The sequence below is a fragment of the Dermacentor andersoni genome, chromosome 2 (genome assembly GCF_023375885.2).
Source record: "Dermacentor andersoni chromosome 2, qqDerAnde1_hic_scaffold, whole genome shotgun sequence".
In the NCBI taxonomy this organism is placed as follows: domain Eukaryota; kingdom Metazoa; phylum Arthropoda; class Arachnida; order Ixodida; family Ixodidae; genus Dermacentor; species Dermacentor andersoni.
This window is the reverse complement of record NC_092815.1, coordinates 255,379,695-255,393,053: the sequence shown is the minus strand read 5'-3', so window position 1 is coordinate 255,393,053 and position 13,359 is coordinate 255,379,695. Positions and strand designations below refer to the sequence as shown.

General features: G+C 49.6%; 1 protein-coding gene and 1 pseudogene across 1 annotated transcript in view; both read right to left on the bottom strand.

Annotated features, from left to right (window-relative positions):
• Positions 1-13,359, bottom strand: part of LOC129387131 (alcohol dehydrogenase class-3-like) — a 762,528-nt gene that overhangs the window by 212,185 nt on the left and 536,984 nt on the right. The gene's annotated exons all lie outside the window — the stretch shown is intronic.
• Positions 1-13,359, bottom strand: part of LOC140216251 (uncharacterized) — a 35,929-nt pseudogene that overhangs the window by 3,331 nt on the left and 19,239 nt on the right.

The window sequence follows — 13,359 nt, the reverse complement described above, 5'->3', positions numbered from 1 at the left end:
TGGCAGCTCGTAATGGCAGGTGAAAAACATTTCGTCCCGCAAGTCTTTTGGGACCACCTGGAGGTAGGCTCGGTCATTCGAAAGGGCGTTTTTTGTGTGAAGCACGTTGTCGCGTAGAAAGAAAGACGTCAGTACGCTACATAGGTGGCGTGGAATAGTTGTTGGCCTGCCCTCTAAGTGGCCGATGAGAGGTCGAATTTCAGCGTCGCCACGCTGCCGTCTTAACAAGTCCGATGCAGCAATGGCACCCAGGAAGCCGTCTTTGTCCTCTGACTCTCGACTGAGAGATTCGGCGGGTGCACGCGACAGTGCGTCAGCGTCTTCGTGCTTGCGGCCAGACTTGTAAACGATAGTGACGTCAAATTCCTGTAGCCGCAAGCTCCACATTGCCAGTCGTCCCGAAGGATCGCGTGCGTTTGCCAACCAACACAGGGCGTGGTGGTCTGACACCATTTTGAAAGGACGGCCGTAGACATAAGGGCGAAACTTCGTGATCACCCACACAACCGCGAGACACTTTTTGTGGTACAATAGTTCGCCTCAGCACGGGACAGCGAGCAGCTAGCATAAGCTATTACTCTTCCAATGCCGTCTAGGCGCTGGACGAGTACTGCGCCAAGACCGATGTTACTGGCGTCAATATGCACCTCCGTGTCAGCGTTGTCGTCAAAATGTGCCAGAACGGGTGCTGACTGCACGCGTTGACGTAGCTCAGCGATGGTCGTTTGTGGCTGACTCGTCCAGGCAAATGGCGTATCATCCTTTCTAAGCCGAGTCAGGGGTTCCAATGACTGAGAGAAGTTTTCAATGAAACGGCGATAATACGCTCAGAACGCTAGGAAACGCTGCTCGGCCTTCTTGTCGGCCGGAGGAGGAATTGCTTCTACCGCGGAAAGCTTGTCGGGATCGGGTCGAATTCCTCTGGCGCTTACGACGCGTCCGAGAAACTTGAGCTCTTCATAACCGCAGTGGCGCTTTTCTGGTTTAAGCATGACATCAGCCGAACGGATCGCTTCTAGCCCATTCCGCAAGCGATGAAGATGTTGCTCAAATGTTTCAGAAAAGACCACGACATCAAAGGTACACGAGACAAGTCTGCCACTTCAGTCCGGCGAGTACGGTATCCATCATTCGCTGGCAAGTAGCTGGGGCTGAACACAAGCCAAAAGGGAGCGCTCGAAATTCGTAGAGGCCTGCAGGAGCCACAAAGGCAGTTTTCTCGCGATCTCGTTCGTCTACCTCAATCTGCCAGCACCCGCTTTTCAAATCGAGTGACGAAAAATACTGGGTGCGCCTCAGTCTTTCTAACGAGTCGTCGATACGTGGTCATGGGTACACGTCCCTTTTAGTTGCGTTGTTTAGCTTCCGGTCGCCGACGCAGAAGCGTCTCCGGTCTTTCGTTTTGACAAGAACGACCGGAGACCACCATGAGCTCTTGTAAGGTTCGATAATGCCGTCTTCAAGCATGTCTCTTACTTGTGTGCGAATCGCTTCTCGTTCTTTCGCCGACACGTGGTAGGGCTGCTGGCGTATCGGACGTGCGTCGTCGCATGTGATGATCCTCTGCTTTTTGGTTGATGTCTGGCGTACCTTAGATCAATTTGCGAAGCATGCCCTGAATGCAAGCAAGAGCTCGCGTGGTGCTGCCTGGTTGTCTTTCGATAGCTCTGAATTAATGTCAATATTTCCCAGTGACTTGTCAGGAATACCCACGGCTTCAGAGGCAAAACATTCAGCCATGTTGTCCATCTCGTCGGCAAACGCAATCGAAGTACCACGGAAAAGGAGGTGATGCTCGCTGCTGAAGTTAGTCACAAGCAACTGAGAACGGCCACGACTAAGCTGTAGCACACTCCTAACCGCACAAACACCTTGCCTCAGTAGATGGGATAAGTTGCTTTCGGTGACCATTTCGCCTTCGCGCATTCCACCGCACATAGCTTCGACTAGGACACTGGCTGGTGGAGGAAGCGTAACGCTCTCTGCGGAAACACGAAGGGCGTCGTCACGTCGGTTATCGTCGTATCCGTCCAGTGCTCGGTCGGCTTAGAAAATGACTGCACCTCCCCGTAAGTCAACAACAGCGCCGTATTCTTACAGAAAGTCAACGCCAAGAATGACGTCACGGAAGTATTCGCGCAGGACAAGGCAGCTCGCCACAAATGTCGATCCTCGAACCGGAACTCTAGCCGTGACGGTTCCCAGTGGAGTAAAGACGTTCGACTTTGTGAGCCATTCCAAGCGGTAATTACTTTATTAAGAAACGTCGCCACCTTCCCGCTCAAGATGGAAATGTCCGCACTGGTATCCACTAAAGCGCTCACCGCGTAACCATCGATCACCATCGATATGTCGAGCGAAAGCCGGACATTCTGTTCAGCTGCAGTTGGCGTTGAACCGGTGCCCGTCCTTGTTCGCGTCAAATGGAGGTCTTCAGCGCCTCCACTCGCAGGGGCCTCGCCCCCATAGGTCGCTGTAGTTAGTTTTCGCGGCAACGGCTCGGCGATCTTGCGCTCGAATATCGCTGGGGCGTAGGCGGTGGTGAAAATCGCCTTGGCGACGGCGAGTGTGACTGTCGCCCGGCAGGCGGTGGCGTGCGCTGTGGAGTCAGATAGTCTTAAATATCCCATGGTCGTTGGCCAGGTCTGGGTGGCGGCGAGTAGGCGGAAAAGCCCCGCCACCCGAGACGTCGATATGGGCACTGACGGTACAAATGATCTGCCTCACCGCAGTGGAAGCACAGATTGCGGCGGTCCGGTGTGCGCCAAACTTCCGAATTGACTGGCTGCTCCGGCTGCAGCACAGCAGGAGGGGCGGCCGGGGGAAACGCTGAAGGAGAGCGTCGTCCTTCGATGTATTGTACAGGCTGGTCTGGTGAAAGTGCAGAAAGTGCAACCTGATGAGCGGCATAAACAGCCAACGGAGATGATGAAGCAGAGAGGCTGAGGACTTCCAAGTAGGTCGCACGCCGGTGTTCAGTCGGTGCAGGCACGGTGTTAACAAGAGGAAAGGTGGACCGGAGCCATTGGTGCACCCCATCTTTTACAGCACTCGCAATAGAGCTCACTGTAGCCTGTGACGCGCCGTAAACCTTCCGCATTTCTTCGGGCACAACTGTGCGGATGATTTCGCGGAGGTTGTCGTCGTTGTCTCTGGTGGCCGCGAAAATATTAGAATGAGAAGTCGAATTGACTTGCCGCTCATACTAGTTCCATCGCTGCTGAAGCATCTTCTCCATATTGACAGCCTCCCACAAAATTCGGCGACTGTCTTCGGAGGGCTCCGCACAAGACCAGCGAAGAGCGGCTCCTTCACTCCTCGCATCAAGTGCCGCAACTTCTTGTCAGCGGTCATTCCTGGGTCTGTTCGTCTGAAGAGGCGCATCGTGCCTTCGACGAACGTGGTTACACGTTAGTTGGGAAGCTGGATGCGGGCCTTTACCACGCGTTCTGCCCGTTCACGGTGATCAGCACTGGCGTAGGTGTCTAGGAGCTGACGGCGGAACTCAAGCGACGACGTCAGTCGCCCCTCGCGGTTTTGAAAACACGTACGTGCGCCATCCTCCAGGCGAAAAATTGGTGGACGCTTAAGCTTTGCCTTCAAGAGTTGAACGCGACAGCGTTCCCGTCGACCCACCAAGGGGTGTAAGACAATGCGCTACGGCGCAGCGATCACTTACGAGGCGCCCCGCATCGGACTTTGCACCCACCAATCACGCGGTGAGCGTCGAGCAACGCAGCGTTCCGCGCGGCAACGAAACGTGCGCCTCAGCAAGCGGAACGAACCAAAGAACTCGGTGTCTCGGAGGGGGAAACGATGTACGCCAGCCAAACGTCGTGATCGGCACGGGCAGAGAGATAGACTGATAGTGATCTAAAGAAAGGAAGGACGTTTGATTCAGCAACCCGTGGGGGAGCACGGCGAAGCGTCGTCAGGGGAGAGGGAGTCCGGGCCGCGACGCGCCTCGCACCGGTCCCCGCACAGCCCCAATGCGCGCGTGGCGCGCCACCTGTCGGGGCAGCGCCGTATATTAAGAGGAGGGGGTCTTCTGTGTTTGCCGCAAGATGGCTCTGCGTGTGCGGAGAGCGCAGAAGAAATGTAGCGGAAATGCACTTCGCTACTCGTGTAACTGCGACTTCTGCAAGTTACATGTTCATAATTACCGATATAAACCGCAGTATAACTTTCTACGGCTCGTTTCTAAGGCAACACCGCATTCACTAGAGGCGCTTTTGGCTAGAGGTGCATGCAATTTATTCGTGTGTGTCGGGCCGGTGCGTTGTCGTCGATTTTTCGTACAACAACAACGAGTGGCGTATTCTATGCTTGTACGCGCCCAATAAGGTGGATGAAAGGGCTGAGTTTTTTCACCACATTGAAGAGCGTCTATGCCGCGAATTGTAGAGAACTGGGACCTTGTGGATGTGGCAGAGTGCCTCGAAGGAGCGCGTGCTGTGAAGTACACACGGTTTAAGGGCTCTAGTCACGCACGGCTCGACCGCATTTATGCGACCGTTGACATCGTTCCGCAGTGTAACAGTTACGAGGTAGTGCCAGTGTCTTTTTCTGACCATTGCTTGGTTCAATGCTGCATAGGAATTCCAAAGCGAGGTAACGCTTTCTCATGGGAAACGTGGAAATTAAATAACAAGCTTCTTCAGGATGAACCGTTTAACCGAGCAGTAAGAGAAGAAATAAGGAAAATAGACCCCAGTAATAACCTTCACGTATGGCAACAGTGGGAGCTGAGTAAGGAAACCCTAAAAATAAAGGCAATAGAGAGGGCCACCTGTATTCGTTTTGCAGAGAAACAGAAAGAGACTGAGTTAAAGACGCTTCTTCAACAACTGCTCAGGCAGGAATCTCAGGCACCGGGCAAATGGATAGAAGACATAAGAAAAGTGAAACAACAGTTAGAGCAACTTGAAGAGCAACGCTATAGGGGAGCCCTGGTGAGGGCAAGGGCTGAAGACACAGCTGCAGGTGAAGCGCCTTCGAAACGAGCGCTAGGGTTAGAAAAAGCACGCGCTGAAAGGAACCACATAGACGGAATAGAATGGCGCGGGATCTTATCAACAGACACAGATGACATCAAAGCAGCTTTTCATGAGCATTACCAGGCGCTATTCTCGCACCACAAAGTAGACGCTACCACATTTGGGAATGAGTTCTTGCGTGCTATACCCCGACTGAACGACGAAAGAAAACAAAGATTGGAACTAGAGATAACAGAATCCGAAGTTGAACAGGCCATAGACAACTTAAACCCCGGAAAATCGCCTGGGCCAGACGGCTTCAGCGCCTGTTTTTATAAAGAATTTAAGCACGAAATTAGGCCTGTATTGAATGTAATCTTTAACGAAGCGTACAAATGGAAAACATTGCCTCCGTCTTATGGGTCGTCACACACAGTACTCATTCCTAAAACTGATGATGCAGTGAAATTAAGATCTGTTACGGCGTATCGTCCCATAGCACTCACCAATATCGAGTATAAAATCTTTATGAAGATAATGGCACGAAGATTGCAGTCAGTGATACAGGACATCGTCGGGCCTCACCAGACATGTGGGATTAAAGGCCGGACTATTGTTACTAATATTCACAAAGCGCGCAGTGTACTTGAGTGCTGTGATGATTGTAATAGTCGGATTGCCATCTTACAGATTGACCTCGAGAAGGCTTTTGATTGCGTCGCTCATGAAATCTTGTTTGCCGTTTTAGACTATGCCAATCTCGGATCTGTAATATGCGAGGGGGTCGCCCTGGCGTACCGTAACTGCACGACGAGATTGATCGCGAATAAGAGTTTGGGGGCTCCCATTAGGCTGCAACGTTCTGTGCGTCAGGGCTGCCCCCTCAGCCCTCTGTTGTTTTGTATCTACATTGAAACCCTGTGTATGAGATTGATTGAAAACAATAGAATTATGGGATTTAAGCTTCAAGCAGTTGAAGTGAAGCTGCTGGCTTATGCAGATGATGTCGCTGTTTTTGCGGAGGATCAGGTGAGCATAATTGAGGCTGTCAAATGTGTCCGTAAATTTAGCCATGTCACTGGTAGTGGAGTTAACTGGTCGAAGTGCCTCGGGCTCTGGCATGGATCGTGGCCAACGAAGCCAGATCATTTTGCCAACGTGCATTGGGTGACGACCCCAGGCAAGTACTTGGGCGTCCCGCAAGATGCCTATCGCGATAGCGAGCAGTACTGGAAAGGGCAGGTCAAAGACACACGGGAGAGTGTTGAGAAGTGGAAAGGCACTAATCTCTCTATTTTTGCCAGAGCCACCGTTTGTAACCTTTTCTTTATCAGCAAGCTTTGGTACGTAATGCAAGTATTGCACTGTTCACGGTCAAATGTTCAGAAGCTACACAGGATTTTCGCCGTCTTTGTTTGGGCGTCGGAATGGGAGCGCTGCAGCCGGACCAACTTGTTCCGGCGGGTAAAAGACGGGGGGCTGGGATTGGGCCATCTCTTTGTACGGCAGTTGGTAAACCGGTTCTTGTTCTTTAGGGACGCAACCGACCCTTTCTTGCGCACGGTATGTCAAATGAGGCTGAGTAGACGGCTGCCAGAGTATGTGGTTTCAACCGAAGAGTTTTCGGGAGGCATTCGAGGGCTTTACAAAGAAGTGGTATCGAGTGTCCGATTTCTTTCAGTGCGCTTCTCGAATGATTACCTGTCCGGTGTGAACAAAAAGAAACTGTACTGTGCTTTGTGCGACGTTCTTTTCCCAGTGCCATTGTATAGGTCCTTGTATGGTGGAGGCCCAAGCAGCGATGTTTTAAAGAGAGTAAAGAAAATGCAGGTCCCGCCAGGAACCAAGACCTTCTTTTTCAAATTACACATGGGAACATTACCAGTTAAGAAGTTTTTGGAGAGAAAAGGGGTATATTTACCGTGGGGAACGCACTGTTTCATTTGCAAGCAGCCAGAGACAATAGATCATGTTTTCTTAAACTGTTGGGAAGGCGTGTTCTTCTGGGATGTTTTGCAGAGGACACTAAAGAAAGAATTTCCATTGGACCCATATGGCATCCGCTACTTAAGCATAGATAATGAGGATGGGGTGCCTTTTGATTTAATTATGCTCTTGGGCCTCCATTGTATTTGGCGCGCGAGAATGGCAGGATACCATGTCGATAAAGATGCGCAGCCTGCACGTATGTATTTCAGGGAAAATATGCACTGGTTTGTCGCTATCCATAAAGCGGCAGCGGAGCCACCGGAGTGGCTCCCAAGAGTAGAACCGTTGGTAGCATTGCGCGAATTTTGATTAGTCCGAGCCAGCACAATGCTTTGTAATATGTCCACATAGAGAAAATGTATATTCTACTTTTGTATTTGTTTTGGTGAGCGTTGCCTCTTGTGAAACTATGTACCAAAGCCAGGCAATAAAGAAAAAAAGAACTCGTGGCTGAGTGGTAGCGTCTCCGTTTCACACTCGGGATACCCTGGTTCGATTCCCACCCAGCCCATCTTGCAAGTTCTTTTTTATTCACGAAGTGCCTCCCGGGATTTATCGCTCACGGCCAATGCCGCCGACGCCGACACCGACGACACCGGCTTTTCTGTGACACGAGCTCCTTAACGCTATCGCGTTAAAAATGCACGCTTCTAAGTTTAGTCGCGTCGGCAAATTCGTTGTACTCGGCCACACGCTCAAGGTTGGCCATCCAGTTTTAGATGTCTTCGAACACGTCGCCATGGAACGACTTTGGAACCAGTGAGTTCTGAAGTGTGTACCTGGTCGTCATTGTGCTATTCGTACCAGTTGAGGTGTTTGCAATCGCTGTGTTGTCTTCCGGAGGCAGTCGATCCCCTGATCCTACGGCTGGCCCGATGGACGGGAGTCTCGATTGGTACTGGGCTGGCGGTTCCGCTTCCAGGAGGGGTCTGTGGCATGATTTAGAAATACTCAGCACCTCCACCTCTTTGTTACGTGTCTTCAAAGAGGGCTCGCGACGTTTAATGCAGACAGCTGGCTCCCGAAAAACACGGCGATGGGATCTGGCTTTCGAGTGGGCCGGGCTAGCACGCGCGCTTCTTCCTTGTTCTTCTTGCCTCTTCTCTTGCACTGTGCCCACTACTGCAGGTGGCAACACAATGAATTAATAGCAATGAATGTGGATGAAAAAACAACTTGCCGCAAGTGGAGAACGATCCCAGAACCCAGCGGCGCCGTTTGCCCATCCACTTTCTTGGGTATTTATGTTTCCTAGTGGAACACTGGCAGTGTTAGCCAGCGCCACCGCTCACAGACCTTGGCGACGGACGTAAGCGTCCTTTCTGCCGCAGGCGTCACGAAAACGCAATATTTTTGGATGAAGGCAACCAGTCAATAAACCCACACATGGTACCTGAAGGCATCATTGTTGCCGGATTCGAGACACTCGTTATATAATAAACGACAAGAAAGCGGGTTAATCGAGGGGTCCGATTTTTATTAGTCATATCATAAGAAGCCAACAAACACTGACAGCGAGGACAACATAGCGAAAATTGCTTGTGCTTAATAATAAATGAAATAATGATACGAAAAAATAATGGAAATTATTATTAATATTATTATTATTATTATTTCCAATACTGTTAGCCCTTGCGGGCTGTTACAGTGGTGGGGGAAAAGAATTTTCCACAGACACGTAACACCACTTCCGCAATAAACAAACAATGCATTCAGCAAACACATGACAGTTTACGCTCAAATGATTCAGTTGTGTGCGTTTCAATAAATACATCCGCGTCAAGTTTGTTCCAATCGACTACAGTTTTCACAAGAAAGGAAAATTTGAAGGCATCGACGCGCGGCACATATGGTATTACAGCATGAGGGTGACCAGTACGTGGGGACACTCGTCCAAGGGGATGCAAGTATAGTCTGGAGTCCAAATTGAATTTATTGTTATACAGTTGGTACAAGAATTTCAACCTGGCTATTTTTCTGCGCGTTGCAAGTTCGCGCAAACCGGCACGAGATAATAACGCAGTTACAGACTGCGTCCTTTCATAAGCATTAAAGATAAACCGTACGGCTAGTCTTTGAATTCATTCCAGTTTATTTGTCAAGCCCACTTTGTGCGGATGCCGGACTATACATGCGCATTCCAGTGTGCGCCGTACAACTGTTTTGTACGCCTTGAGCTTTACCTCGGGTGTAGCATCTTTCAACTTTCGCCTTAACAGACCGAGTTTGCGTTGAGCAGAACCACAAATGTTTTCAATGTGTGCATTCCAATTCAAATTGTGCATGATTGTGACCCCAATACACTTAAGCTTACTAACATGTTGAAGTGGGCTATTATTTATTCTGTAAGAAAAAAGCAACGGGGTTTTCTTGTTAGATACAGTCATGTAAGCTGATTTATCGAAATTAATTTTCATGTCCCACGTAACACACCAGTCATGAATTTTTTGCAAGCATTCGTTCAACAACATTTGATCCTGGACGTTCTTACCGCGACAATAAATAAGGCAATCCGCAAATAGACCCAGTTCAATGTTAGGATGCAAGTCATTAGCAATGTCATTTACATATAACAGAAACGAAATTGGTCCTGAAACCGAACCCTGTGGCACACCAGATAAAACAGGTAAGGAGGATGATCTTTCGCCTGCTATTTGAACATATTGCTTTCTATTTGTAAGGTACGCATGGATCCACTTCACAATTTGCGTATTAACACCAAGTTTATAAAATTTCTCAATAAGTTTTGTGTGACACACCAGGTCAAAACCTTTCGAAAAATCAATTGCTATAACATCAATTTCTTCGTTGTTGTTCACTGCGACGCCGAAAGCCTGAGACACCTCAAAAAGCTGCGTCACTGTTGACAGACGTTGGCGAAAGCCATGCTGCTTACTGTAGAATAAGTTGTTATTTTCTATATATTCAACCAGATGTTTCGACATTATGTGTTCTAACATTTTACACGCCGAGCATGTAATGGAAATTGGCCGATAGTTTTCCGCCAATAACTTATTTCCCGCTTTAAAAATAGGTACGATGCGTGCAAGGAGCCAATCTTCTGGCACAACCCCGATACGAAATGACATTGCAAAAATTCTAGACAAAAAATGTGATATCCATTCACAGTAACGCCTTAAAAACTCATTGGGTATCTCATCAGGGCCACAAGATTTTTCGGTATCCAGTTTTAACAACAATGTTAGAATGCCTTCTCGAGAAAGTACAATATCATTTCTGTCTTCACACAGCAACAAAGCATCGTTCGCATTTATGGCGTGCCTATTACTGCCAGGTGTAAATACAGAGTTAAACATACTGTTAAAAGCCTGTGCGATAAAAGCTGGTTTAGTGCAGACATTTCCGTCTACCTTAAGTTCATTAATGTTGCACGTAGAACCAGATAAGTAATTCCAGAATTTCTGAGGCGAGTTTCGCATGTAATCCACCAGTGTTGTTGAAAAAAAAATGCCGCCTTCGCATCTTTTAATTCTTTTCTAACTTGTGTACTAGACTGGCTATTTCTGCACATCACCTTGGTATCCTTCTACGTGCACGATTCAGTCGCCACTTCAAATGAATAATGTTTCTAGTTACCCATGGACTGGAGTTTTCCCATGCGCTTGATTTTCTTGGGCACATATTTTTCTAAACAGGCGCGAACTGATACAAAGTATCTCCAAACCGTATTTATGTCGCTATCGACCGGCATATTCCCAAGAGCACGTTCTAAGTAGTCGATAACCGACGTATCGTCAGCCCGATTAAAATTACACACATATACAGAGGGATTTTTAACGCGATAGCGTTAAGGAGCTCGTGTCACAGAAAAGCCGGTGTCGTCGGTGTAGGCGTCGGCGGCATTGGCCGCGAGCGATAAATCCCGGGAGGCACTTCGTGAATAAAAAACTTGCAAGATGGGCTGGGTGGGAATCGAACCAGGGTCTCCCGAGTGTGAAACGGAGGCGCTACCACTAAGCCACGATTTTTTAGAGCGCAGCTCTTTGGCGTCCGTTCCTGGGTTTCGCGTCGTCGTCGGCGTTGTCGTCGGCCTCGTAACCAGCTCCGCCCCCCTTTCATCCCCCCAGCGCTAGCAGCGACCGACTGATACCGCTGGATGCCGCTGACGCCGCTAGAGAGTCAAGATAACGTGACTGCATAGAACACCGTCGCCGCCATGCAGAAAGAGGAGGAAAGGGTCCCCCCCCCCCCCTGTTCTTGTGTGGCGGATAGGGTGCTCTTCAGTTGCCGACGCGCCGGTTATTTCACGTAGGCCCCGGCACGTCGACGAATGCGTGCCCACCTTCCCACGGCTAGACCTGGTTCTTAGCGCTGCGGAAGCGAGGGTATCATAATGTTTGTGTCGGCATCGGCGGCGTTGTCCCTGAAACCAACTCCGCAGCTGGGGTTGACTCACTATCGGCGTCAGCGGCATCAGTCAGTCGCTGCTATCTCTTCCCTCCTCCCTTTATCGTGTTGTCCGCTTGCTGCGCGCGCTTCTGCCCCCATCGTTTGCCGCTGGGTGTACACGCCGCCCCCCTCCCCCCTCTTCCTGCGAGTCTCCGGTTGTCAAAGCGCCGGCTCGAACTTAATTCCTTTCTTCGCTCCTCCTCCAATGCAACCCCTGTGCGGTGGCAATCAGAGAGCCAGATCGGTGGGACGTCGTGCACTTCCTGCAACTCGCATTAACCGTCCATCGATCCACACCGATGTTAGTAGTGGGGGACTTTAATGTTGACATAAAGACAAACAGCAATTTCTTAACACTTATGCGGGAGAACATCCCGTTCCTCTCGCTCGTAACGCGTCCCACGGCTGTGACAACCTCGCGAGGCACTTGTATAGATCTCGTCTTTGAGAATCAAGCATTGGTGTACCAAGTCGAACATATATCAGTCTATTTCTCCGACCACAAAGATTCCTTCATGACTGTCAAGAACTGTTAGTGGAGTCTTTGTTAAAGGAATACGTGTGAAAAATAAACAAAAAAATTCTGTGATAGCGCATACATGTGTTGCTCGATTTCTTTGCCTCAATCTATCGAAAAGGTGAAACAGCTTATTTGCTGCGCTCAAATTTCGCATTAGGAAGTAACGTAATCGTCGGTAATTTTTTTTTTATTCTCTGTCTCTACTTTCCTGACCTTTTACCTACCCTCTCCCCCATCTCCACAGCGTAGAGTAGCAAACCGGATCTTCCCCTCTAATTAACCTCCCTGCTTCCTCTCTCTCTCTCCCTCTCTCTCTCTCTCTCTCTCTCTCTCTCTAAAATGGGACATACCGATTCTCCGCTCTGCACTTGATGAAAAGATACGCGAGGCATCGAACACTTTCTACGGTCGCGCTCAAGTTACCGTGATGAAAGGAACGAGCTCCTTTCGGAACCTGCAGAAGAAAGACCTTCCGCATGCGTAACGGCAACGCCTTGTGCTTTTAGAAGGGGCCGTTATAGCCCGCAAGGAACCGTCATTATTTTAGTTTTTTTTTTCTATTTATTGCCAACTTGGCACAATACAGTGAAAAACAACATCATAACATCACATTAAAAATGCTAGCTTGTGTCTGGCTAGCATAAGTGGGTAAAAAAACGCTTTACGGTCAGGAGTTCGTCCAGATAAACACACCAATCTGGCTTTTCTTCCTTCTGTTTGTACACATCTCGTAAATAAGCAATGCTTTCGTTGAAGTTGTCCCGGGCTGACCTCGCGTTGACGTCCGCATTACGCACTGACATTCTGGTTTTCCAAACACTGTGCATTACTAGAATCATTAGCATATCGTGCGGCACACCTTCGCTTTCGACGGGAAGAAATCGAATGCCGTAGGGTGTAAGCGGCAGTTCCTTTTTCAGGGTTCTTTGCAAGATGTCCCATAAGAACACGGCATCGCAACTTCGATGCTTCAAAGTGGTACAAAAGCGCCTCTAGTGAATGCGGTGCTGCCTTAGAAACGAGCCGTAGAAAGTTATACTGCGGTTTATATCGGTAATTATGAACATGCACCTTACAGAAGTCGCAGTTACACGAGTAGCGAAGTGCGCTTCCGCTACATTTCTTCTGCGCTTTCCGCACACGCAGAGCCATCTTGCGGCAAACACAGAAGACCCCCTCCTCTCAATATACGGCGCTGCCCCGACAGGTGGCGCGCCACGCGCGCATTGGGGCTGTGCGGGGACCGGTGCGAGGCGCGTCGCGGCCCGGACTCCGTCTCCCCTGACGACGCTTCGCCGTGCTCCCCCACGGGTTGCAGAATCAAGCGTCATTCCTTTCTTTAGATCGCTATCTGTCTATCTCTCTGCCCGTGCCGATCACGACGTTTGGCTGGCGTACATCGTTTCCCCCTCCGAGACACCGAGTTCTTTGGTTCGTTCCGCTTGCTGAGGCGCACGTTTCGTT